Here is a 27,703-nt window from a genome sequence, read left to right on the forward strand (position 1 = left end):
TAGTCGCGTTTCATCGGTTTCGAGCACGGTAGCCAACTATCCGCACGAGTGCTCCGCCGATCGCCCCAGATAATTGCAGCGGAATCATAGACCGCGATGTTTCTTTCGTGGAAGCAACTTTTCTCTGATATAATCACGGCCAATCGACGGTGTCTCGTAATTCCACGGCCCTTCAATTAATTGGAAAGCGAGAATACCTGTTAATATCCTAAACGGTAGCCGTTATGCTTCCTTTCCACTGCGTTGACGAACGTGCTTGACCACTTATCGATTACCGGCGCTGTTCACCAATTGGCAGGTTTGTTGCTCGAAAGTAACATTTTTTTTTCATTTTGTTCAACCGAACGTGGCGCCGGTCGAGTTTGTTTCTGAACCGCCATTTTAACGATCGGTGATTTGAAACGAAAAGTTCCGCGGAGATTTATTTCTTTGTCAAACGTAACACGTACGATGAACGTATCGAAGAATCGGTAGGAGTCGAGGCAATGTAAAGTGGCCGCTCAAGGTCACCGCGGAGCTCCTCCCACCACAGGGTACTGCTACCCCCACTCCACTGTCGTTTCTTCGCGCGAACATGCAAATTGTACCAGTCGAACATGAACGTTTAACAGCGCGAGGTAATAGTAGGAGTCACGTGTGACACTACGAGCGGATAATTTTTGTTTTTTTTTGTACGGACATAGTACCAATTTGCAGAAACAATATTCCCGAAGCTTTGGCTCGTGACGCGTCGTTTCAGGTTTATTCACATTGTTGTACAACGTCTTTGTTACGCAAGCGTAACGGTGCTAGTACACGAATGTAAAACAGAAAGTACGTAAACGCGTACGAGGTGTTATTAGAACCTAACCTCAATTGGTTCACGCGTTACAGTGGCCGCTGGAAGTAATTTCACGAGTTCATAAGCTGCGTCATTTCAAATTTAACATCTCGCGCTGATAAAAAGCAGGTTATGTTTTAACAGCTCGTAACGAGTCGGAATAAGATGATGCAAGGGATTAGATATTCTTTTTAACCTCAATTTCACGAAAGAAAGCTCGACGTTAATTCGTTGCCCGACACTCGATGTCGCGACAGAAAGGAAAAACACGAGATTAATCGTCCGCACACACCGACTGAAGGGATTAAACTGATATTTGCGACAGAGAGAGAGAGACAGAGAGAGAGAGAGAGAGAGGGGGGATGGGTCAAAATCAACAGTACAATACTCACTGCTAACCGGGGACATTAATTTGTCTGCCATAGCATCAGCCCCGTTATTTAATTACCAGACCGCATAGTATCGATAGGGTGAACAGATTACAACTCGCAGACAATACAGAACCGTCCGTGTTCATTGATACTCCGCGATGAGTCTAGTGTAATTAATAAATGAAATCTTGCAACTTTGGAGCAGTTCGAATACCGCGACACCGTTGTGATTCGACTTGTTGTCGCGGACGTGCAACGACGATGCAATACGATCTTACTTCGCTAACTGTCACAGCCTGAGTACGGTGCCGCGACAGTTACGAAGGGAGATCGGTGTTCCAGGAAATTGAGCACCGTTGTCTACCTATGATTCGTTGAATTCTGAGTACGAGAGTAATGTATAACGAGAGAAAGAGAGATACAAGGGCGTGGAAATTGGTAAACTCGAGCTTCAAAAAAATACGAAATATTTTTAAAAATGGAAAGTTTAATTCTTTGTTCAAATTTTTTCTGAACTGAATTCCTCTTTGAGAAGTAATTCCACGAGGTTAATTTTTTGGTAATACGTTCTTCGGCGTTCGTATAACCTCAATTTTATACAACAAAGCGAAATCGATAACGATAAAAGCAATTTTTATTAACCTTCTGTAGATCCTACGTGCATTATATAAAATTCATCGAATCGACGAGCGAATTTATTTTTCTTCGAGTATGGATTGAAACAATTTATGCATTGATATGTTTGTAATAAAAAATCTATCGACTGTACCGGACGAGTTTTTTCGTAGATAGAAGATCAACTACGATGGAGAAAAGTTTAATTTATTTTTTCATAACATCAGAACGTTCTGAATATTGCAGAAAATGCTGGTATTGATTCAGAATGTTCATTTTGAGATCATTGATTTCATCTCGATGTTTACCAAAAGATAAGTAAAAACGACTATAATATTCTATAAAAAAATATTGATACGACCTTGAAAATTTACAAATATAGAAACACTTTCGAGAATTTGTTCAACCACATTAACAGTTGATACGTCCATTACCAATATACGTAACAAAGATAAATAAATTAGCTACTTTCGTTCGATTCATTATACATTCAATCGTTACTCAACAACGGGGCAAAAATAATTAAATAATTCCACGAATTACATTTCTCGAATATCTAACCTTTCGAAACTATATTCAATTCGATTCTCAAGACTGAAATACCAAGTAAAAGAAAATACTTTAAAGAAGTCTAAAGAAAATACTTCACCCCGAGCAACAAATTATTAACCCAACAACAAAAACACCATCTCCAAGAGACAACCATAGCTCCATCGACCTCTCCGCTCCGTATTTCAACTAATATCCACGATCGTATCCCGTGCGCAAGAAAGTTCCGCTTAACGAGGTGGAAACCGCGACGTTTATCGAGGAAGCCGGTCACAGAGCTCGTAGAAACGTCCACGTGGACAAAGATCGACGAACGTCGTCGATGTTTGAACGATCGAGAGAAAAATCAACGGTACAACATTCTGGAAAGCCGGTTAACGCATAAAAATCGCGCGAGTCCACTGTGTTATCGCGTCCGAAAAGAACGAAAAGGGATAAACCGACGCGCAATCGCTCAACGATCGTGCCTCGTTGCCTTCCCCCTCGTTATTTTCTTTTCTCCCCTCCCTCTCCTTATCTCCGTCTCTCTCCCTTTTTTTTCCTTTTTTTTTCTTCCTCGGGCAACTCGACATGTAAACTCAAACACTCGAGGGCGGAGGGATGAACCACGTTCGATTAGCTACGAGTGCACGAACTCGAGGCAGGGCTGACCACCGACGGAATCGTTCTACTGACCGCGCCGCGGCCACCCGTTAATCAAACGAGTTCCCAGCCTCGGTGAAGCTTTCGCGCAGCCAGAGTCGTGGAAATCGTCTGCGATACATCGCGCGGCGGTGTGCACGCGCGCGTGCGGACGCGACGCAAAGTGGACGTGCTCTTTCAACGGGCGGGAAAACGACGACGCTCGCTGTTTTCAATCGAAGCTGCTTTACCGTCCCGGCTCGGATCTCGATCGCGACGCGTGCAACAGTTGCGAAAGGGGACGCTCCGGTTTGTTTCGTGCACGCGAGGGATGCGCGAACCGACGAAAGTTTATTTAACAATTGAACCGGGATCGATGACGGTGACTCAACCGGTCGGGGAAACGCTCGAACGAACATTTCGTTCGTGTTTGTGCGAATAGGTACAGTGCGCGAAGAAGAAATAATTCACTGTGAGAATTTTTATTTGGAACGAAGAGGAACGATTATTCGGTAAAGATTAGTTGATTTTTTTGGGATGCTTCTCAAACTTTTTTGGATTGTTTTGGAAAGAGGAATTGTTATTGAGTATAGTGGAGGAAATTTGGTTTATTTGTGATTATAGATTTGTGTGTTTTGTTACGGTTGTTTCTTAAATTTTTTATTTATTGTTAGTAAAAATTTGTAGATTTCTATAAGATACTTCTCAAATTTTTTGAATGATTTTGGAAAGAGGAATCGTTATCGAGTATAGTGGAGGAAATTTGGTTTATTTGTAATTATAGATTTGTATGTTTTGTTACGGTTGTTTCTTAAATCTTTTATTGATATATCTTCCATTTTAGATTGATATGTTTTTTGATATGTTGACTGATTTGATATTTCTTTTCATCTCGCTTAAAATTTAGATTTTCCTTGCCAATTCACCGATCGAAGATTTTCGTTCGTAAACATACATTAAAAATTCAATCGAGTCTCCATTTCTGTTTTCCATTTCGTTCGTAAGATACCATCCAACTATCGGATAAACGACACATTACAATTATTCCACTATCGTTTTTACAATACCTTCTCTTCCCTTTAGATAGATTCTCTCAGCTTTCGTTTATCACCAAGTTTTCAAAAATCTATGGCTCAAACTAGCACACATTAAAATTATTTCACTATCGTTTTTACAATACCTTCTCTTCCCCTTAGATAGTTTCTCTCAGCTTTCCTTCGCCAAGTTTCCAAAAATCTATAGCTCAAAATTACACACATCAAAATTATTTCACTATCATTTTTACAATACCTTCTCTTCCCCTTAGATAGTTTCTCTCAGCTTTCCTTCGTCAAGTTTCCAAAAATCTATAGCTCAAAATTGCGCACATAAAAATGATTTCACTACCATTTATACAATACCTTCCGTTCCCTTTGTACGTGTTCCCCCGTCTTTCGTTCGTCACCCAGTTTCCAAAAATCGATGGATCGAAAACGGTCGGGCGACGAGGTCGGTTCCTTTTTCAACCCTTCGTTAGCCCGAATTGTCTCGGTCGTTCTTCGCGCACGATTCACCGACACGGCACGAAACCGCGTTTACATAAGCGGGAAGAGTCGGTTCCGTTCGATCGGGCCGTGGCATCGGTGCCACGGTTTCAGGATTTCGGGCGCGCCAGCCGTCCTTGGCTCGGCTGCGCCGTGGTCAGACCACCGACGGAAAGACCAACGACGGTCCTCGAGGCCGGCCGAAGGCTGCAGGATTACATGACGCCAATGCTAAGAACTTCTTAAACCTCCCGAGAACCGAGAACGTCCCAGGAATACCCAAAGAATCGCGGCCGCGATCGTCCCGTTGAAAAAACTCACTACCGAAGAACGGAGATCGATAGGGGAAACTCACTCACGCCGTGGAAGGGAACGCGAATGAATCATCGAACCCCGTTCGTCCATGGTGACGAACGACGAAAAGAGAAAGGTCTCGGATTGGGGGGAGGGCCGAGTTTCGTTTCGTGGATCCAGTTTTCGAAATGCTTTGTCCATTCCTCGCTCCGTTAACTTTTTCGAACGTGGTGAGTTACAAAATGGCCCACTTTTTTTAATAGCACGATATACACACGGTGGAATATATTTTAATTCAGGGTGAGAATGTTGCGGGGTGGGATTGTTAATATTTTGTCCAGTGATTAAATATCTTAAATATCTTGTTTCTATATTTGTATGTTCTATATCCGGGAAGAGAAGGTATTGTTAAAACGATAGTGAAATAATTGTGATGTGTGTAATTTTGAGCTATAGATAATGAAAATATATTTCTAATTAAATATCTTATTAGTCTGTATTTTAGTTGCGGTTTTAGTCCAATATATAGCAATGTACTATTAATTTAACTATATAGAGTGTAGTTTATAAAATATCACACTTTGTTAATAGCCGGTGGAATATTTTTTAATCCAAGGTGAAAAATAACTCGATAGCTGCAGGGTGGGATTGTTAATATTCTGTCTAGTAATTAAATATTTTATTAATCTGTATTTGAGTTTTGGTTTTAGTCCAATATATACAATGTGCTATTAATTTAACTATATAGAGTGTGGTTTATAAATATCCCACTTTGTTAATAGCCGGTGGAATATTTTTTAATCCAAGGTGAAAAATAACTCGATACAAGTTGCAGGGTGGGATTGTTAATACTCTGTCTAGTAATTAAATGTCTAATTAATCTATATATTAATTTTGGTTTCAGTCCGATGTGTAGCGATGTCCTATTAATTTAACTATATAGGGCGTGGTTTAAAAAATATCCCACTTTGTTAATAGCCGGCTACACACGATGGAATATTTTTTAATTCAGGGTAAAAAATTAAAGTAACTCGACACAAGTTGCACTATGAGAGTGTTAATGTCCTGTCTAATAATTAAACAATAATTAAATATCTGATCGATCTATTTTTCAGTTTCGATTTTTTTACACGTTTAACAATTGTGTCTCGAAGAATTGGATAAAGTTTCAATGTCGAAAGAAAAATAATTTGCTACTCAATGGGTTAAATTTATAGTTTGGAAAACATTTTCTAAGGTTAGATTATATTATTGTGTAACCTGGCTTAGGTTATATTGTTGTGCAACCTGGCTTAGATTATATTGTTGTGTAACCTGTCCTAGGTTATATTGTTGCGTAACTTGTGTTAGGTTATATTCTATACATGTTCGTATTGTTTCGATATGTGAGCATATCGAAAAGTATTTCAGGGTGGTTCAGCAATCTTACTTCGAAATATTTAAGGGTCTCGATTAAAAAATATCGATAAACGTTTAAACACTTATTTCATGCTTTTGCATAAATAAGATCATATTTATAAGCATACGTAGCCCGTCTACGATAATTCCTTCCACTACATACAAAATAAACATGTTTGCAGTCTCGTTTAGCAGCTAAACTTCTATTGACGTTGGTATATCGAAGGTGTTGATTGTAAATGGAGGTTAGGTTCGAATAACAGCATTTCAGCCACATTTACGTACTTCACTCGTTTCGTGTTCCGTGGCTCTGCATATGCGTGGTAAAAACATTGAATAAAATAAACTGTTTAAAAATAAACAAATCGTATTGGTTCGTAATCGAAACAAATCCCGACCCCATTTTTCAAAAATTGATCTTGCACATCGTTGAAAATGGTCGGATGTTACAACGTAGAGAGTTTTTCGTTAAATGTGAACGTAACGTTAACGGTGAACACGTTCATATATGTGTATATAAAGGTGATAAAAAAAGGTTTGTAGCAAAATTAATCCCGCGTGACCTGGTTTTCGAGTTATTACCGATTTTGTATTTTATCGATCGTTTTCGTGTGCATTTTTCCAGAACCGTTGCTGGAAATTTGGAATTGGTGAAAACCCGTAGCCAATGATTGTAAATAAATAAGGAGACTCGAACACACCACTTAGGCGAGACTTATCGGAACAATAAAAACACTCGTAACTCGGGAACAAGGTCGGCTAAGATAAATGTTTGTACAAGCATTCTTTTATTACGAAATACTCTGCGTAACGTAGTTTTTTTTTCTCCTCGATGTAAATAATGAACAAAATTTTAACCATTAACAATTGGTATACAAAAGAAAATTTGTCTCTTTTTAAATCGATACAATCATCGAAGAACCGTATCGGTGAAAAGTATAGTATATTTTCATCAATGTGCGAGATTCCGGGCGAGATTATTGGAAATGTTGTTGTTTACTTTGACATTGGTTAGAATGCGTGTGTTATGTAACTTCGAATCCGAATGATAATTCAGCAGGTAGGTTCCGCTCTCGGTGAATGCGTTGGGAGACTAAACGACCTTGCCCATACCTAAATGGGTCACTGTGTAGAAAGAGGCTAAGAGAGAAAGGGAGAAGCTCTAACCAAGGTTAAAGTATTCGCATGGAGTCTGTCGGTCCTTCCGTGTTTCATAGGAAAAAAGAATTACTATTACGAAGACGTGAGCAGTTAGTTACGCGTGTCAAAATTTTGGATATTTTCTCGATGCGTTTACCAGTACGTGAAATTAATGAAAAGATCGTTTCGTAAACGAAAATGTTGCTTTTGGAAAATTTTCCCAATCCATTCGCGCGGGCCTACTTTCCGCCATTTTGTGTACAGGGTAAATAACAGAGGCAAATAAAAAATTTGAAATATCTTGCGTGATATTTTCCGTGCACAATTTTCGAATATAATTCCCCAATATTGATCTATCGAAAAAGAGAGGAAAAAGAAAATCTATCCAAGTGCACTTTGCAGATGCATCGTTGCACTTCTAACAAAAGTGAGGTTATACGAAGACGGACCATTCTTGTAACATTCAACCTTTTTCTGCAATAGTTGAATAGAATGCACAAGGTTGAAATAAAATATAGAGACTTGTAGCTCAGGTGTAGATATAGTTTTTTATTTATACGACGTTTCTACTTGCAAATTTTCAAGACAATCTTCGAAAGAAAAAACATAAACTGATTGGTATAAAATAGAACGAGAGGGGTTACAAAATTTATGAAACAGAAACATTTATACCAACTTATATTAAAAAAAAAAGAAAATACAAAAGAAATTTCGTGTATACATTATGCAATGTATACGAAACTACGTACATAATAGAGAATCATAAACAATTGTTAAATCGCGCAAGAATTATTTACGCATAATTCGCATTATTACCACCCTCTGAAAATGATTCGAGAGTTAATCAAAAATCTCGTTCAAAATTACGCTATTAACCTCCACCCAAATGTATTATACACAAATATACTATTTGGTACAAGACTATTTACCAAACTATGAATTTTAAAACTACGAATCTTAAAGTTAGGATACATTTTGCGTAAGGATCTTTTCTCAAAAAAAATTCCCACCGATCGGTCCCGTGGAAAGTCTCGAAGAAATTTTACGTCTACACCCTGTATACGAGAACACAACGAATACGTCACCTTCGGACAAGCTGCAAAACGTCGATCGATTCGAACGGTTCAAGAATGCTTGAAATTTCTATGCACGGACGGTTTTATGTCGCGGGTACCCCCGACTCCGATCAACGAATCTCAAAATCGCAATCTCGCGGTGCCCTGGGACCCCCCTGACATCACTCGGCCAGGGTAAGTTCCTGAAGAGTCAAGGTCGGACGAAGTCGCCGGGAGCGCCTCGGTGTTTCTGGGATCCTAAGTATGCCACGGCGATCCCCCGATCACCGCGTACGCCCTGGCCCTGTCTACGATCGAATTCCGGAGGTGCCGCGCTTGAATTTCCCGCGATTTTCTCATCCCGCTGCCCGGAGTCCCCGTAACGCGCACGGGCCAAGATGGCGACGCCTTTTTCCTCGATCTCTCTTGCCCGACTGCCAGACAGAGAAACCAACGATACTTTTCGGTCGATTTTTCACCACGTTTCGCACAATGCGTTGAAAATTATCCTTCTCGACTGTCGAACTTAATTGTTATTCTCGAGTATTAAATTTTCAATGCTGGGCTAAAATTGTTGGGAATTAATCGAGACAATTCGACGACTTGCACGTACTGTGTAAATTCAACGAGTTTTCTTGACAATTTCAAACGATGGGAATTGGTATTCTTTGTTTTTTTTTTTATTTAAGGGGTTGTTCCGTTGTTTCTTGGTCTTGAATTTTCTGTATTGGAATAAAATTTCTGTGGATAATGGGTCTAGTTGAGCCTCTCGAGAAACAATAATCAGATAACTTTCACTTTCTGCAAATGACGAAGTTTCTTGTCAATTTTAAACGATGGAAATTTGTTTCTTTTGCTTTTTTTTTTATTTTATGGAGTCGATCCGCTGTTCCTTGGTCTTGAATTTTCTGTATTGGAGTAAAATTTCTGAGGACAACGGGACTAATTGAGCCTCTCGAGAAAGAAGAATCCAATAACCTTCACTTTCTGTAAATTCCTAAGCTTCTTGTCAATTTTAAACGATGGAAATCAGTTTTCTCTGCTGTTTTTTATTTCACGGAGACGATCTGTTGTTCCTTGATCTTGAATTTTCTGTATTGGAATAAAAGTTCTCGAGAAAGAGACGCCAATTCCCCGTGCCTTCAACTTTACATAAATTACTTATTTTCAACTTAATTTTAAACGATATACAACATTATATGTTATACATCCATACATTATTTTCTTTTTTTTTTCTTCCATGGGGTTTACCAGTTGTTCTTCGATCCTGAATTTTCTATATCGATATAAAATGTCCAACAACATCAAGATTGATCGATCCTCTCAAAAGACAAACTAATGAACCCCACTTATTAAAATTTCTCAATTTCAGCTGAATTTTAACTTCCTTAGAATTTCGTTTCGCAGAAAATTTTTCAAAGATAACCGTTTCGATTCGACGACATTGTAATTCCAATGTTCGAGTTAATTCTCCGTTCACTGAGCGGCACTTATCAAAGCATATGTCACGGATTCTATCAATCGGGAGCCTTCGTGCCTCTGTGACGCACTGTATGGTTCTGACAAGTTTTGCATCTGCCAATTTACGAACGACTGATCTCAACCACGCTTTCTATTCCACAGTTTACGTATTTCAAACCCTCCGCCCTCTAATTCGATCCAATTCGTAAAAAATATATTACTCTCTTACTAAAACGCGACTATACTGTCTATATTTCTGAACAATACCCATTTGGAGTCACGTTCTTCCATTTTGGAGTCACAATGGGTTTTAGAATGTGTTCTATCCCACAGTTTAAATATTTCAAATCTTCTCCTCTTTAATTCGATTTTAATTCGTAAAAAAGAATGTTACTACTCTACTCTAACGCGACTCTACTATCTATATGTCTGAACAATATCCATTCGGAGTCACATCTACCATTTCGAAGTCATAGTGGGTTCCAGTATACGTTCCATCCCACAGTTTAAGTATTTCAAATCCTCTTCTCTCTAATTCGAATCTATTTCGTAAAAAAGAATGTTACTTCTCCACTCTGGCACGACTCTACTGTCTATATTTCTGAACAATATCCATTCGGAGTCACATCTACCATTTCGAAGTCATAGTGGGTTCCAGTATACGTTCCATCCCACAGTTTAAGTATTTCAAATCCTCTTCTCTTTAATTCGAATCTAATTCGTAAAAACTATATTACTCTCCCACTCTAACACGACTCTACTCTCTATATTTCTGAACAATATCCATTCGGAGTCACATTCTTCCATTTCGGAGTCACAATGGGTTCCAGTATACGTTCTATCCCACAGTTTAAGTATTCCAAATTCTCTCCTCTATAATTCGAATCCAATTCCTAAAAAGAAATGTTACCCCTCACTCCGACACGACTCTACTGTCTACATTTCTCAACAATACCCATTCAAAGTCACATTCTTCCATTTCGGAGTCACAATGGGTTCCAGTATAAGTTCCGTCCCACAGTTCACATATACCGAATCCTCTCCGCTCTAATTCGAATCTAATTCCCAAAAGATATATCGCACCCGAATTCTGGCGCGACTCGACCGTCTATATTTCTGAACAATTCCATTTCGAAGTCACAATGGAATCCAGGATTCGTCCAAGTGGATCCCAAGGAATGTTTCCAAAGCGTAATGGTAACGCTCCATCCAAGGGCACGCGTTTTGGTCGTGTGGGTAGGGGTAGAACGGGTGGGTGAGTAGTTAGTTTGCGATTTCCATCAAACTAGTGTCCCCTCGAGCGATGGACTCGCGTATCGATCCGTGCACGCGGAAAATCACCCGGCGAAACATTCATCGTCGGCACATATCTGTCTACCAATGCAGGGGCCACACCTCCTACGATCTCTCTGCGCGGCTTAGCGGACCGTGTCGCTGCCGCCTTTTTTTTTCAAAAAATCGCGCCTGTCTCTCGGCCAGGTCGCGATTGGTCCGACGCCCGGGCTTCGCAAACGAGGATAAAGAAGAGGACCGCGCGCCGTGGGACGAGGAAGATAGGCACGCCGGCCTGGCACACTTAGCCGACGACTGTGAGTCACACGGTGTGTGTTGAATCGCCGAGCCAGAAAGGAACGAGAGAGGCGGTCGACACACTTCGACGAGAGAGCAACCGGCACCGTCGGCCACGAGGCACTCCCATCGTAAAACATGCTGTATCTCTGCCTCTCCTCTACGTGTCTTTTTTTTTTCTTTTTTTTTGTTTTGTTTTTCCTCATTTCTTTCTTCTATTCTTTCTTTCTTCCTTCTCTTCTTTAGTCGTAATTTCGCGTCCCGTTCCAGCCGTGTCTTTCGACCGTCTCCGTTTGAATTTTCAACCCCCAGGATCAACGATAATTGCCTCCAGTGTCCTACGGAGGTTGTTTCGTGTATTACGTATACATGGCCGGGGTGTTCGTTAAGCAACGTCCCTTTCGCACTGTAACTTTGACACATTGGTCGACTCTCGTACCGATAACACCGATTCGATACTCGGTGGAGTCTAAAGTATTGTGGTCGGTACACATTAGTGGAAGTCGGTTTGGATTTTTCGCCAACTCGTTCCGTATTTATGTTTTTCATAGGGTGAAATTAATCAAGAGCGGGGGATCGAGAAGGTTTTTGTTTTGGAGCTGCGTTGGGTGCGTCGAAGAAGGTCGATATCTTGGTTGTTATCGATTTTAGCGAAAATTTGCGTAGATTGAAAAAGATTTGAAATTCAATTTAGAGCAATTTTTGTTCTATATGTTTTTTCTCTAACATTAACGCTAGAGGTGATAGCAAACGTAGATTTATGTTTGGCGCACCTCGTAAGTTTTCCAAACGAGAATTTTTCAATTATGTTTAGTATTTTTTTTTAGAGCTACGTCGAATGCGTTGAAGAAACTACAGTCGATATCTCGATTACTATCGATTTTAGCGAAAATTTGCGCAGATTGAAAAAAATTTGAAATTCAATTTAGAGTAATTTTCGTTCTGTATGTTTTTGCTGTAACATTAACGCTAAAGGCGATTGCAAAGGTAGATTTATGTTTGGCGCACCTCGTAAGTTCTTTAAACGAGAATTTTTCAATGATATTTAGTGTATTTTTTTTTTTAGAGCTACATCGAATGGGTTAAAAAAACAATTGATATCTCGGTTACCATCGATTCCAAGATTTGAAATTTAATTCAGAGCAATTTTTGTTCCGTTTGTTTTAACTGTAAAATTAATAATAAAAACGATAACGTACGTAGATTTATGCTTGGCGCAGTACACAATTTTTCTAAACGAGAATTTTCCAATGACGTGTAACTTAATTTTTAACTCGATCTATTTCGTAGATACACACTAGACAACATGATAACAAACAAACACTACCGCATTTCATTTTTACAGATATATTTCGAGTCACCGTTCACTGTCATCGAAAAGACATTAACCAACATGTTTTATAGCCGTTTATAAGTCATTAAAGGGTCCGAACTTTCTCAAATTATTCATCGTCGTTCTTACTTTCCATTTCGAAATCACCATTCGCACGAACTCCGTCTTACTCATCCAGTAATTACGGGCTAAGGTCATCTCCTCTCTGCTAAGTACTGCAATACGTCTCTCCGTAATCTACACTGGAGCCCGGTATTAACTCGACAATAATTCGGTAATAATTCACTCGTAGTTCAATTAGAACTCGGTTACACTTTTCGTCCGAATCGTACATATAATTGTCACGAGACACTACCAACAAACATACACTTAAGTAAGAATAACTGCGCGACTATACTCGTGAAAGTACACATCGTGATACCATTTTGTTGACCAAAAATCCGCTACCAAAAATACTCCACCGATGTTGATACAAATAGATTCTTCGATGTGTGTCTTGTTGCTCCAAACTCGGGTCTCGAGTGACCCAATCTCGGTCACACAAGGATCTCAACCCGAGTATCCTGTCCAACAGAATTTCCTGGGTTCCTAAAAGTTTCATAAACAAGACCAAGGGTAATGAACCAGTGTTTGAAGAATTGTGTCGCAGCATATGAATCATGTTCGGTGAATCAACGGTTGGGAAAAGTTTTGGATCAGCGAGGAAATATTTGCTCGGTGGAATACGCTTTTCGCACAAGGAAGTGATCGTTACGTCGTTGAAAAAACACACCCAAAGGGCTCATCTTCGAGAGTCACGGTTCGTTATCGTAGCAATTTACTGGAATCTCTTTCGAGTGTGAATAACACCAACGATTACCGAGACTTTGGCCTGTAACCCCATTCGTCAAGGATCACGAACCATAAGAAGCACCTACGCCCTAACATTCATCACTACCAGGTGATTTAACTTTAGGATAACTAATCATCTCGTCGTGTTCGAATCATCGATGACGAATACGAAGGACCCTTGACTCCAGTTTCTACCACTAGCGAGAATCTTTGCTCTTGGGTTAGGTCTGGGTTAGGTTCTGAATTATTTTTTCCTGCCAGTGTTTAACAATCGATTCCATCAGAGATACAACGATCTTCTAGGGTCATCTAGAGTCTTTCGAACGAGAATCTCACGAGTAGCCTCCGTGGCTACCGAGACTTTCTCTTACAACCCCACTGATCAGAGATCAGGGAACTATGGAAGCACTCACCCCTTGGTATCCACCAGCAGCGAGGGATTTAACTTTGGAATAACCAAGTCTTCTCGTCGTGTTCGAATTACCGAGGACGGTTGCGAAGGATCCTTGACCCTCGGTCTCCAATCTCGATGTTTACCTTTGAATCATTATTGCCGCTAGACTATAACTAACAATTCCATCCGAGATACCCTCTTAACTCCTCGCTCCACGATTTCAGTTTCGATAACGCGTATCGTAATCAACACCAACCACCGGTCACGGTTCTCACTGACCTCGAGAACGTTAAATTTGCTTTTCGAAGACTACACAAGGCTTTCTTTTCAATATCACTAAGAATATTTATTCAAACGTAAAATAAGGAGAAGAATGACCAATCACTTGGTGCTTACGTTGGTCCAGTTTCCTTACCACGATCAACTCACCATAGTGTGACATAGCTGAACCACTCTGATACCCCGTTTCATTCTCGATCGAATCGCCACGAGTGGTTAAAATATTCACGTGAACATTGACGTCGATCGTTACAAATTGCACGATATTACCAAACGACACCGATCTCACGGGTACTCGGTGTCGCTGGAACCGCTACCGTAATCGCGGCTGTAGTTGACAAACGGAACACGCATTGTTTCCAAACTTGTCCGTAATTTTCTTAGCTCGCTCGATCCAGGAACTTCGGTAGAGAAACTTTTCCTACCAGCCACCCCTCGCGCCAATGTGGCCCCAACACACTCTTCTATTTCTCTTCGCTGCACTCTTCGAGTGTCTTCTTCTTCTTCTTCTTCTTCTTCTTCTACTTCTTCGTCTTCTTATTCCTCTTCTCTTCTTCTTCCGCGTCCTGTTCCTCTTCTTCTGCGAAGATTTCCTTTGTCTATTTGCCGATTCAATGCCACCGCCAGCAGGTGGGCCGCTTGATAGATGGCGCGATGCTGGAATCCCCCAGGTCGCACACACACGCGCGTACGTGCACCGACACCGCTGAAAGGCACGTACACGCAAAAACGAAACTCTGGGTCAAGATCGGCCGAGTACGTAAATCAACTTTCCACTTCCAGTGTACTTCCTCGTGTTACGACGCGGCCCACCTCCGCTACGACGTCCCCGCGCCGTCCCGACGTCCTTTTCTTCTTCTTCTTCTTTTTCTTTTTCTTTTTTTTTTGTTTTGTTTTGTTTTCTTTTCTTTTTTCACCGCTCCACCCCGTTTCGCCACACGGCCTTTGTTTTTCGGAAGCTCCCGGTGCACCCACCCGCTAGCCACGAGTCCGTGCATCTCGGCGGGAATCTTTCTCGTGTTTGGACAAGCGATTCATAAACGACTCGTGACCCTTTTAACGCTGGAACTACCGATTCAGTGTGCCTTGTATGTGTCTCTGGAGAATCGACGATCGTGGAGATAAAAGAATTTGTGAAATTGATTATGTGTAGAGAATTGAAAATATTATGAGTGGAAGTATAGATTTTAATGTATTAAGGTGTTCCTCGTATGTATCTATGAAAGTGATTATGTGTAGAGAATTGGAAAAATTGTAACGAACTATAGATTTCAATTTATTAAGGTGTTCCTCGTATGTATCTCAGTAAAATTGATGATCGTGGAAAAAGAGGAACTTATGAAATTGATTATATGAATTGAATTGAAAAAATCATAACTGGAACCTACCTATAAATTTCAGTATACTAAGGTGTTCAACTTATAAAATTGATTATGTGTATAGAATAGAAAAAGTCGTAACGTCTTCTGAAAATGTGCTATTGTATTTAAAGTAAATTGCATTGTAAAAGCAGTTGAAACCAGTCATTTTGACTGGTTGGTGAGTCTAGTGTTAATTCATAACTCGTCATCAGATTACTTTATTGTTCCAGAGTCGACATCTTAAAATCGAATTTCCGTTGCAAATTTTTCAATCACGAATCACACTTCTGGAAGGTCCTTTTGCTTCCACGTGAATGGAAAAACAGTGAGTCTAAGGATCACATTTTGATATATTTAAAGAAACAGATCTCTGCACTCTACGAACTCGAGGGACAGACCCAAACACGGGTACAGGATACTTCTGTTGCACTGTTCTTGATCCTAACGAGTTCTATGCATTTCTATGCGTTCTATGCATTTTATATACAGGGTGTACGTTGGCGTGTGTAAAGTACCACAGGTACGATACAAGAATGAAGAAAGAGTTTATACAAAGCTCGGTATGATTTTGTTTCTGTCAGAAGGAACATATTTATGTTGGTTTAGACATAGTTGTACAAATGTAGCAGCAAATGTGACAGGATTTAGATCGATGGCTGTGAAATATGTATTCATTGTTAAGTCAGTGGTGTGCTGTCTTTGGGATTCGATATCAGGGAAGATTTGTGCGACGCAGAGTTTGAATAATAGAAAATTCGAACGATGAGGGGTTCGTATAACCTGTACGACTTGGATAACGCGGGAAAAGGTTGGAATGCAAATATTTACCTAGGAGGGTTGGGTGTATTACACCCTTCTGCGAATCGTTTGGTACTGATGATTCAGGAAGTGGTTAGTCACATGCTCTGCTCGAGACGATTCGTACGAAATGTACAGAGTATGCGTCACTGTGGTTGTTCTCATCGTCCAACTGCGATAATTCGACTTGTTTTTAAGAGTTTACCTAACAACGTTGAACTTCGAGAAGATCCCTGGGGTGCCAGACTATGACGGTCTACGTGACCGTTAGGTTATAAACTGACGGTCACATTATGGTTAATTTCATACCTCGGTATACTTACACTGTGTATATCCAGGTATTTTGTATTCTAATATGTGCATATTCGTTAAGAATTGCACAGTCGACACGATCGAGATTTTTTCTGAATTTTCAAACAGTAATAGGACGTCTTCGTTCCATCAAGATTACATACAAGAAAACAAAGTATCGAGCGAAAAAAAGAACGATGAAGAAAGAAAAGAAAATTAACGTATAGAAATAAGAATAAGTGTAGGTTACGGTACAAAGGCAAGATATAGTTATACCCTGTTATTAACCTAACCTGGACTGTAAAGTACAAATAGTATCTTAACTATACGTAATATACCGGGTGTCTGTTTTATCTCAACACGATGGAATACTTTACGAGCAAAGTATCGGAGAAATATTCTTGCAAATGTTAATTAGTATAAAGAAAGAGGGGTGAATAAATCATTTATACCATATAACAATAATATTTGATATTTTCAATTATTCGTGACATATTTCACCGTATCTAGATAAAACAGACATCCTGTATAAATCTAAAAATCACTTCATACATTTAACCAACTCTAAAAACTATTACTACCTAGAATAACGATTGAAAATACAATTTCCTTCCTTTCTTTCATACCAGATTCCCACCTAACCTCAAAACTGTGTAACCGAGCCACGGATAATTATCCTTGAACATATTTCTAAAAATATGCATCTCACAATTTTTAGAAACATATTTCTAAAAATTAAACGGATCCACGACCGTCTCAAAATAATTTTTACAAAATCATCGAAGCGGACCAAAAGTATACTCTCGAGGCCATCTTCTTCGTTCTCACGTGCATAGTAGATCGTTAAAGTCGAGTCAGCTGTTTCGTAAACACCGTGTACGTCGAAATGCACGATTGATTCCCACCTAACCTCAAAACTGTGTAACCGAGCCACGGATAATTATCCTTAGAACATATTTCTAAAAATATGCATCTCACAATTTTTAGAAACATATTTCTAAAAATTAAACGGATCCACGACCGTCTCAAAATAATTTTTATAAAATCATCGACTCGGACCAAAAGTATACTCTCGAGGCCATCTTCTTCGTTCTCACTTGCATAGTAGATCGTTAAAGTCGAGTCAGCTATTTCGAAAACACCGTGTACGTCGAAATGCACAATTGATTCCCACCTAACCTCAAAACTGTGTAACCGAGCCACGGATAATTTTCCTTGAACATATTTCTAAAAATGTGCATCTCACAATTTTTAGAAACATATTTCTAAAAATTAAACGGATCCACGACCGTCCCAAAATAATTTTTACAAAATCATCGACTCGGACCAAAAGTATACTCTCGAGGCCATCTTCTTCGTTCTCACGTGCATAGTAGATCGTTAAAGTCGAGTCAGCTATTTCGTAAACACCGTGTACGTCGAAATGCTGCACAATTTTCACGTGCATAAATATTCGTGGAAGCTTGCAAGCGAGCGCCTCCACGCGAGCAATTTTTCGCACGCATAATCGATGCACATGCGTCGAGAGCGAGCTGCGAAAGACGTTGCACGCTTGCGCCGGTATCTTCCAAATAACGCGAGCCACTTTGGCTCGATCTAACGTAACGGGACGACGAAAACGTCGGATGTGTTCCGCTTCTACGGGATGTCCTACTTCGGCACGAGCCAGGAATTCACGGTGGAAAACCGGGTGTAATACTGTCTTTTGTTCTTAACAACTCGATTACGTGTACAACCGAACGAACGTGATCAACAGTTATCCAAAGAAACGTGCACCATTATCCGCGTTCCGATACGAGCACGAAACTTGCCACGATAACGCACTCGCGTCAATTATTTAAATTATTCACCGCGAACGATCCAACGAAATTTTCTACGTTCCGCGTAATACGTTAGAAATACGTACTGGGTATCTCTGGATAAGTGTCCTACGAAATGGTTGTTAAACAATTGGTTGTTGAACGATGGAAGATTTTAGGAAACACAGTAGGAATTGTCGCCATTTTTTGCGAGGAATCATGTCTGGTAGCAATGATACGTTTTATTCGTTCGTATACATTTATAGTTTGTATTAAAATATTGGAGAATTGTTTAGGGATTTGTATCGTTTTGATTTGTAATTGAAATTACAGTTTAACTGTTTGGCGAATTGATTTCAATTTTTATATCTCGAGGGGTATCTTTACGAGATGATTCTTGTAAAAAGAGCCCACTTTGTATTGAAAGTATTAAAACTTCGTAACAAGTTTGTATGCATTTGTGCAGCGTTTGATGCAACAACGTTATTGTACGTTTGTTTTCGATGAAAAAAAAAGGTGAGCTTTTTTTAAGGTCGCAAAGCTATTGAAAATGATTTTATAAAACTTTCTACGGTACTTTTAACTTCGCCATTTTCACGTGCAACAATTTGCAATCAAAATCGATATTCATCGAGTTACGAAACGATTTTTGTATTATTCAATTACTGTAATAGTCTGATAAATAACGGTATTTATGTATCAATGTCTTATTTATAGGATGCTCGAAAACAAATTTTTGGCTGTATTCAAATTTACTCGAATATTACGTGATTTTTATAGATGATAAACATTATATTAATATTGATAAGAAAGTAATTTAGTACTTAATGGATTAAATTGAAGGAAAATTTCTTTCAACGTTTGGCGATGCTCCAACATTCACAACATTATTATATAATAATATATACAGGGTGGATCGTTTAATTTAGAATATCTTCGTTGTTTATAAATACATGGAAACACTGTTAGAATATATTAATACGAAGAAATGATCACCAAGGTTGCTTTTTCCAAGATTTAAAGATCATCTGAGTTCTTTTTATCAAGTACTCAAAAATGATACGTCAATGAAAATTTAAATTTTCACGAGAGTATCATCAATGGCATATCGAGGTTTCGCCAATGAAAATGAGCCCAAACACGATCTAACTCGCATACTTCGAGCGACAGTATCGCAAGCACCTTGTCCAACACATACGATCAAAAATAGTTCGAAGAAAGTCAAGTTTGGGGTCATTTTCACCGGGAAACTCTAGCACTTTGTAATAATACTTTCACGAAAATATAACGAAGAATATAAAAATTTCAATTTTAGCAAATGAAATTCGATCCCGTTCACGTTACACTCGCCATATCTAAACAGAAGCAGCGATAGCTATGACCTCGTTGCATTTATCGAGGGTGAAATTGTAGCATTTATCGAGGACCTAGTTGCATTTATCGAGGGTGAAATGTTAGCATTTATCGAGGACCTCGTTGCATTTATCGAGGATGAAATTTTAGCATTTATCGAGGACCTAGTTGCATTTATCGAGGGTGAAATTTTAGCATTTATCGAGGATGAAATTGTAGCATTTATCGAGGACCTCGTTGCATTTATCGAAGATGACTTAATCGCCATCGTTCGCCAGCTAAAATTTAAAAACCAAGCAAGCACTTGTATCGCAACTCGTCGTTAAATTATCAAAGTAAATTAATTACCGGGATAAAGTACAAAATATTCGCATACTGGCAATCGTTGCAATTATAACACCGCGTCTCTACGATTCATTGCCCCGTTCACATATATGTCTCAATTTGTCCAAATTTCTAAAGATCTACCCGCAAAAAGAAAAAAAAAGAAAAAAAAGAATATACCACGTAACGGCTATCACCATCGCCCATCGATACAGAATACCATTAATAAAATCCCCTTCGAATCGAGCGAACCCAAAGATTCGATCGGGCAAAAAATTCCGGACAGAATTCATCGTCGTGAGCCATTCGTTCTCCCCATCGATGCTCCGAACTGTGCCACGCGCTCGAAAATGTTAGGAATCACCGTACGCGCGGATAATACAGAGTTTTTCTTTTCCTTTTCCTTTTCCATTTCTCCTGTTTCGCGCCAGGTGTACGCGCGGTATCGCCTCGATGTCTCTGCCCCACTTGGGGTAGAGAAAGATAGAAAGAGAGAAAGAAAGAGAGAGAGAGAGACGCGTCTTACCGAAACGACTGCTAATCGGCGCGCGCACAATTTACCACGTCGGCCCGCGTAAACGCGCCTTCGGACGCACGTGCGGCGGTACTTCCCCGCGGCTCGTTCGTTCGAAGACGACACTACACGAAGGAACGTACCGAAGCGAAGCGAAGTGGGGGAGAGGGGGAGGGGGTAGTCCCCGAGACGCGAGGATCGATCGCGTCTCGGCGAAACGCCATCGAGATCCAGCTTACGAGATCCCCGATGGACGCGAGAGAGCACCGCCCGACGCGACGGTTGCGCCGAGGTGATACTCGCGCGTCGATCGCCGCGTGGAAAAAAGAAACAAAGAGCGTGGGCGTACGAAAAGCAAAACAACGGACAGTTGAATGTCGGGGGGAGCGAACGGGGAGTTAGAGGGGGACGGTGACGAGGGTGGCGGTCGGGGCCGGTACCCCGTGGCCGGGTGAGGTGGGACTGGAGGGGGGCGGAGGTAGAGGAGGAGGAGGAGGAGGAGGAGGATGAGGACGAGGAAAAGCAGATTCAACAAGTAGAGGCGACAGCTGCTGATGAGAGCGGTCGAGAGCGGCCGGACTTTTAGCTCCTCATTTCGCGCGTACGTGAGTCCTCCGCGCGCTCACGTGCACTCTCTCACCTTGGTTACGGGTGTGTGTGTGCACGTGTACGTGTACGCGTGCGCATGTATTCGGCACATAATACAATCCACCGTGGCCTGCATCCGCGTGGGTGTGCGGGAGTGTGACATCGTGTAACGATGCCGGATCGCTTGTGTTTGTTCCGCGCGTTAACGCGGTTGCGCGTGTGATGGAGGAGGGGGCGGGGGAGGGGCCGAGGGGTAGGGGAATCCAAAGGCAGTTTGACGATATCGGTGTTTCGAGTAGTTTTATGGACAGACTGCACACGGTGTCCCGCGAGAGGTATTGCAGCGATTCCCGCTTTCGAGTGGCGTGGTTTTTGCACCGGATTCGAGTAACGGAATCATCGCTCCCACTCACCCCCTCCACCCCTCCTCTGTACTGTTTATGTTTATTTATGACTCGCGTCGGCGTTGACGCGTTCCTGGTAATTTTTTCCTTTTTTTTTTCTTTTTTTTGCGAAAGCATCGAATCCGATTTGGTGCTTTCGCATTCAACGACAAAATTTACCATTTTAGGGACAGTATTAGGGTCTAATGGATTACCATTGTTGCACGTTGGGACTGGATTAGGTTAGGAGTAAGATGTAGTAATCTTTTGACTGTATTCCAAGGGGTTGTGGAAGCGTTAAGTAGTGTGGAAGGGGTTAGGAAGATTTTATGAAAAAAAGATTAGAAGCAGCGAATCGAATTAATTTCGGTGAACGTAACTCTAGGAGAATGATATCTAACCCCCAAGTGGGCATTTGAACAAAAATGCGGGGAGGTAAAATTTGATTCAAGTGCTTTTACGTATGTATATCACCTGGAAGAGTAAATTGGCCGAAAATTAAAATTCTGGAACGGATTTTAAACGAAGAACCCCTTTATTTACCAGCATCCGTATGATGATCCTCTCCCAGATGAAAAACGAGCTTCGAAGTTGTATATCACCCGGAAGAGCAGTTTTTGTTCAACGTTGGAACTTTAGATTGTATTTTGAATAAAAGACGAATAATTTTCTTTACTTGTCATCATCCCTATAGAAACAGACTTCGAAATTATACTTATGAAAAGCAAGAGTGCGGTTATCCAAACGTTAAATCCGAACTTACAAAAGTTCCCCGCTTTCAAGACCCAACTGTCGCCCCGGATACAAGAAACAGAATAATTCTCACCAGTGCTTGCATTTTCTAGCCTGTCTTAACGACACTTACTGTCCATATATCCATTCCATTTACTTTCCTACTTACCTCGTATTCAAGACTCCATCTTGTCACTTGAAAGCGGGTATTACAGTATTGTCGGATGTAAAGTGATCTATTCTGAAAAAAAACAAATAAAAATTTGTACAAGATGCTCGAGGGAACCAATTTTGTAAATTCACCGAATACACTTGCACTTGATCCACTTTTAATTCCATGTATCTTGTTGTAAATCAAACTAAACATTCGAGAAACTTTTGAACTTAGAAAGAATTTTCACTGCCATCTTCTCGTGAACTTTTTGGACAGTCATAAGCTAGAGAGTTTGGGTCGATTTACGGTCAACTTTTGTCATTAATTTTCACGAGCAGGTTTCCAAATTTTCCGAACAATATTCATCGGGAAATCGACAACTTCGCCTCACCGAAAACTATATCCATTTGACTCTCGCGACACGAATTTACCAATGACGGTACAAAACATCTCCCAGAGATGTAACGTACAACCAATGAAACACAGCTATTGTTAACTTTAAGGATGCAATCTCACTCCACCGACAGAATTCATCCAACACTCGAACTAACCGTACATTCACCGGTCAAACCGCAAAGCAAACAAACCAACATATTTAAACAAACGTACACTCCGTTTGAACCATTTGCACATTCAGTTTGTTTCATCGGTTGTTTCGTTGCATTATATTCATCTGTCGGTCATTGTGTCAACATTCAATACATACGTTGTACCGGTACTGTATCATTAATTTGATGCAGACAAACCGATTTGTTTAACGTCGCGACAGTTGGTAAACGAGATTCACAGTATCGAACATTTCTTTTTCGTGTAACGGTGTCCGAGTCAAGACGTATTCAATATTTTTTTCTCTTTTTCAATAATATTCGTTCCTTCGAAATATCTGTACATACGGTGACATACGCGATTGTAATAAATTATTTGTAATTTATAAATGTAAACGGTATGTAACAAAATATATATGTATGAGTATCAAGAAATAAAAACAAAATAGTTGATGTTTCGTTGAATAAAAACTATAGATATTAACAAAAATTAGAAATGTCTTATGTAACTTTTGACTTATTCACATTAATGGATTATTAGAATCTGAGGATACAGCTTTAGTCAATATTTTTAAATTTTTCCAAGATTAAGTGTATTTCACATCCATTTTATATATATCATATTTATTAAAAAACTCTAATCAACATTACCATCATAAAGTTTCCTAAATGGTACCAATAGGATTTAAGAACCATAGAGGATTGTTCAGAACTCATAATAAATTCATACGTTCGTTAAATTCTATGTCTGCGTTACTTAACTTAAAAAATTAATCGTTACAAAAATTAAAATATGATTGTACTTTGCTACATATCGAGGAAAAATTAATCACACGGTATTAAGTGTCTTAAATCGCTGTTATTATTTTTTTCGATTTATTTCCTCATATCTTAATATCTTATTCGACAATAATAATAGAAAAATATGCACACGTATGCGTACAGTGTAATTATACTCTCGTATATACATGTGCATGTCACACATGATCAACATACCTTGTACACGTAATATTCTTCTTTACTGTATGGGTTTTACAAATTATTCTCTGACATACTTCACATCTCGTAAGCGTCGATTCGTCATTGTTTACATTATAGCGATAAGACGACAGTCGAGTGTCGCGTGAAATGGGCGACGAGCAGAGTCAAAATGTTTGAGTGTTTAACATCCAGCTACCATATTCAGTAATAGTAATTCGTGAAGAAATTAGCGTCGAATAATAAATAGAACGTAAAATATTGAAAATGACACGATTTCGGCTACTCTCTCTTATTAAAATCTACCAAATTACATTCCTACAATAGATTGTGACAAAATGCACACCGAGCAGTCTTAGGCACAATTTACATCGCAATGTAATTAGTTTTGACGCGTAGCCAACTGTATAGATGGCCCAGGGTGTTTATGGAGTACACATCTCACAAGGGAACATCGCCAACTGTCAGCCGCCAATTTTGATGAAACTTCGCGTAAATGTTCATCGATCTAACCTAAAAACCACACGGTATTCCGCCATTGTTAATTTTCGACATTAGGAGAGAAACCATCCCATACACTGGATCCATCCCGATTCATTCGCCACTGTAGAACTTTTTAATTTACAAACGGTACTGAAAAATAATTCGAACAAAAATTGTAATATTTCTGCAAGTTCGTTCATTAATAGAGAAAAAAAAATATTTGAAAAATAAATATTGAAATTCGAATATTTCGATGTTACAATTTGAAAATGTAGTGGAATATTATTCTCTATAGTCATCAATATCGTTTACAATAAATATCAAAAGTTGAATAGACATTGATGATTCGCGTTGATAACATCACGATAGAAACTACAAGTAGTATAAACGATAGTACGATACTATAGCACTGCGAGAAGTAATTGAAATTTTAGTCAAGTGGGTGACAAATTTTCCAACATTTTCTCCACAATTTTGGATTGGTTCTTTTCGAAAGGAATTTTTCATTTATATCACGCGTACCGCATACTGCACCGTACAACCTCGATAATTGCAGGAAAATGAGGCTGAAAATTCCTCCGAGTATCGGAATTCATGCAATTATCGAGGTAACCAATCCAATAAAGAGCTCTACTTCTCAATATGCGTCTATTACCTGTGGTTACTACTACCTGTTATTTCCAACTCTACTCTCACTCGTTGCTAAGTGACCATCCCTTCCACTTGTCAGCGTAGCGCAGCAAAGGAGGTGCTCGTGCAATTATCGGGGTTGCAGTTAATAAGGTACCGTATATCGTACGAAAAACGAGTAAAAACTGGACGTGAAAACACGAGCAAAAGAACGTCTCAGCTTTCGATCGGTCCTAGTATTTCAAATCGAACCGTTTTAAATTCCTCTTTCGACGAATATTATTAATAAATAACAAAACTGAAACGTGAGACCAGTTGCAAGAATTATTTCAAAGTTTCACCGAACATTGTTTCCATCGTCGATCGAACCGTTTCAGAAACGTCACGATATCGTTTCTCCATATCGAAAGTTGAATCTCGAAGTTGAATCGAAGAGATGAAATCCCGCGCAAAAAGCACAATTATAGCGACTAGCGGTGGTAATTAAACAGTTCGAAAACGATGGGTGATACGAAAGTCGCGCAAAAGGGACAACGTAAGGATCGCAATAATCGCGGCGGAGGATCGAATTCGCAAACACAGCGCATCAACTTCTTTGAGAATCCGCAAGAAACACATTACCCACGACATGATCCGATACAGAGGGCATGAATATGCACGAGCATATACACCAACCTCGTGTCCCTGTTCCCACATGCGAGTATCCACGCACACCACGTACATATAATCCATCCAAAGGCATACGTCCATGGATATACACGTACATAATGTAACACGGTGATTGTGTGCGTGTGTGTGTGTGTACGAACGCGTGCATACTCCCACCGATGTATCCGTGTTCGCACAGAGAGAAACAGAGACAGAGAGAGAGAGAGAGAGTACGCGCGCGCATTTAATCCACCCAGACACGCGTCAGGGAATATATACGGCGCGATATAATGTAGCAGGGATGAGTATAATCGCGCGCAGGTGTGTGCATATGCCCGTACGGATGTGTACGACTAGACGGTAACGACGAACTTGATCAAAATCTTCGTTTCAGGCCGCCTCGATCGGTTAAGGACACCGGCCTCGATGAAAGTCAATGGGAACGTGGCTAGAGCCAAATCGAGTCGTGGGCTTGCACCCTGGAAGAGCCAATCCCGAGGGAAGCAATCCCCCGGAACTGGAGTTGGAACGAATTCGGGGATTTCGTTATTATTGCAACGATGTGGGCCTTTTACGGGTGACTCTCGACGGCCGTGATAGTAATTTTTGGTAATTCGGAGGAACGGTTTCTTCCCGGTTGTTGAAAATGAAATTAATAATGTTACTTTACTCGGTGCGGTGAGTGGATTGTGGGAAATGAATTAAAATTGAATGTAGGTTCGATCGATTAGGAAATAAATTAACATTGAACACAAGTTTGATCGGTTAGGAAATAAATTAACATTGAACACAAGTTGGACCGATTAGGAAATAAATTAAAATTGAATATAGATTCGATCGGTTAAGAAAGAAATTAAAATTGAATGTAGATTCGATCGGTTAAGAAAGAAATTAAAATTGAATATAGATTCGATCGGTTAAGAAATAAATTAAAATTGAATATAGATTCGATCGGTTAAGAAAAAAATAAAAATTGAATATAGGTTAAATCGGTTAAGAAAGAAATTAAAATTGAACACAAGTTGAACCGATTAAGAAATAAATTAAAATTGAATATAGATTCGATCGGTTAAGAAATAAATTAAAATTGCATAAAGGTTCGATCGGTTAAGAAAGAAATTAAAATTGCATATAGTTTCGATCGGTTAACAAATAAATTAAAATTGAATATAGATTCGATCGGTTAAGAAAGAAATTAAAATTGAACATAGGTTCGATTGGTTAAGAAATAAATTAAAATTGAACACAAGTTTCGATTAGGAAACAAATTAAAATTGAACATAGGTTCGATCGATTCAAAAATAAATTAAAATTGAACATAAGTTGGATCAATTAGGAAATAAATGAAAATGGAACACGAGTTTGAACGAATTCCGGGATTTCGTTATTATTGCAACGATGTGAGCCTTTTAAGGTTGGCTCTCGAGCCGTGAGGGTAATTTTTGGTAATTTGTTGAAATTTGCTATAATTTTCAAGCGTAGAAATGAACTTTACGTACGAAAGTTGCAAATAAATTGAAAACGTTATTTCATTCCTTGTAATAAATAGATGGATATTGGCTGGGAAATAAATTAAAATTGACAAGTATTTATTATGGAAATGCAACACCAGGTGAGAAACACGTAGCTAGTACCTAATAGTTTTCTTTTTTTTTTGCGAAAGTTGCAACGAAAATTGAGAAAGTTATTTCAGTCGATGTAATAAGTAGGTAAATATTTACCGGGAAATAAATTAAAATTGACAAGAATATGCTGTGAAAATTTAACACCGGGTGTGGAACGCGTCGCTAATATTTAATGGTGTCTGTATAAACGTGACGAATATGTTACAGTTGTGTAACAGTGTGCATTTAAAGATTAACGTATGTA

The 27,703-nt window shown here is 39.6% G+C and overlaps 2 long non-coding RNA genes across 2 annotated transcripts in view; both read left to right on the plus strand.

Annotated features, from left to right (window-relative positions):
- Window positions 1-26,362, plus strand: part of LOC143146124 (uncharacterized) — a 277,891-nt gene extending 251,529 nt beyond the window's left edge. The window contains exon 4 of the long non-coding RNA XR_012991840.1: window positions 26,229-26,362. This is a non-coding gene — a long non-coding RNA (uncharacterized LOC143146124). The remainder of the gene's footprint in view (window positions 1-26,228) is intronic.
- LOC143145673 (uncharacterized) overlaps window positions 26,261-27,703 on the plus strand; it is a 36,666-nt gene continuing 35,223 nt past the window's right edge. The window contains exon 1 of the long non-coding RNA XR_012991749.1: window positions 26,261-26,411. This is a non-coding gene — a long non-coding RNA (uncharacterized LOC143145673). The remainder of the gene's footprint in view (window positions 26,412-27,703) is intronic.

The sequence above is a fragment of the Ptiloglossa arizonensis genome, chromosome 4 (genome assembly GCF_051014685.1).
Source record: "Ptiloglossa arizonensis isolate GNS036 chromosome 4, iyPtiAriz1_principal, whole genome shotgun sequence".
NCBI lineage: Eukaryota > Metazoa > Arthropoda > Insecta > Hymenoptera > Colletidae > Ptiloglossa > Ptiloglossa arizonensis.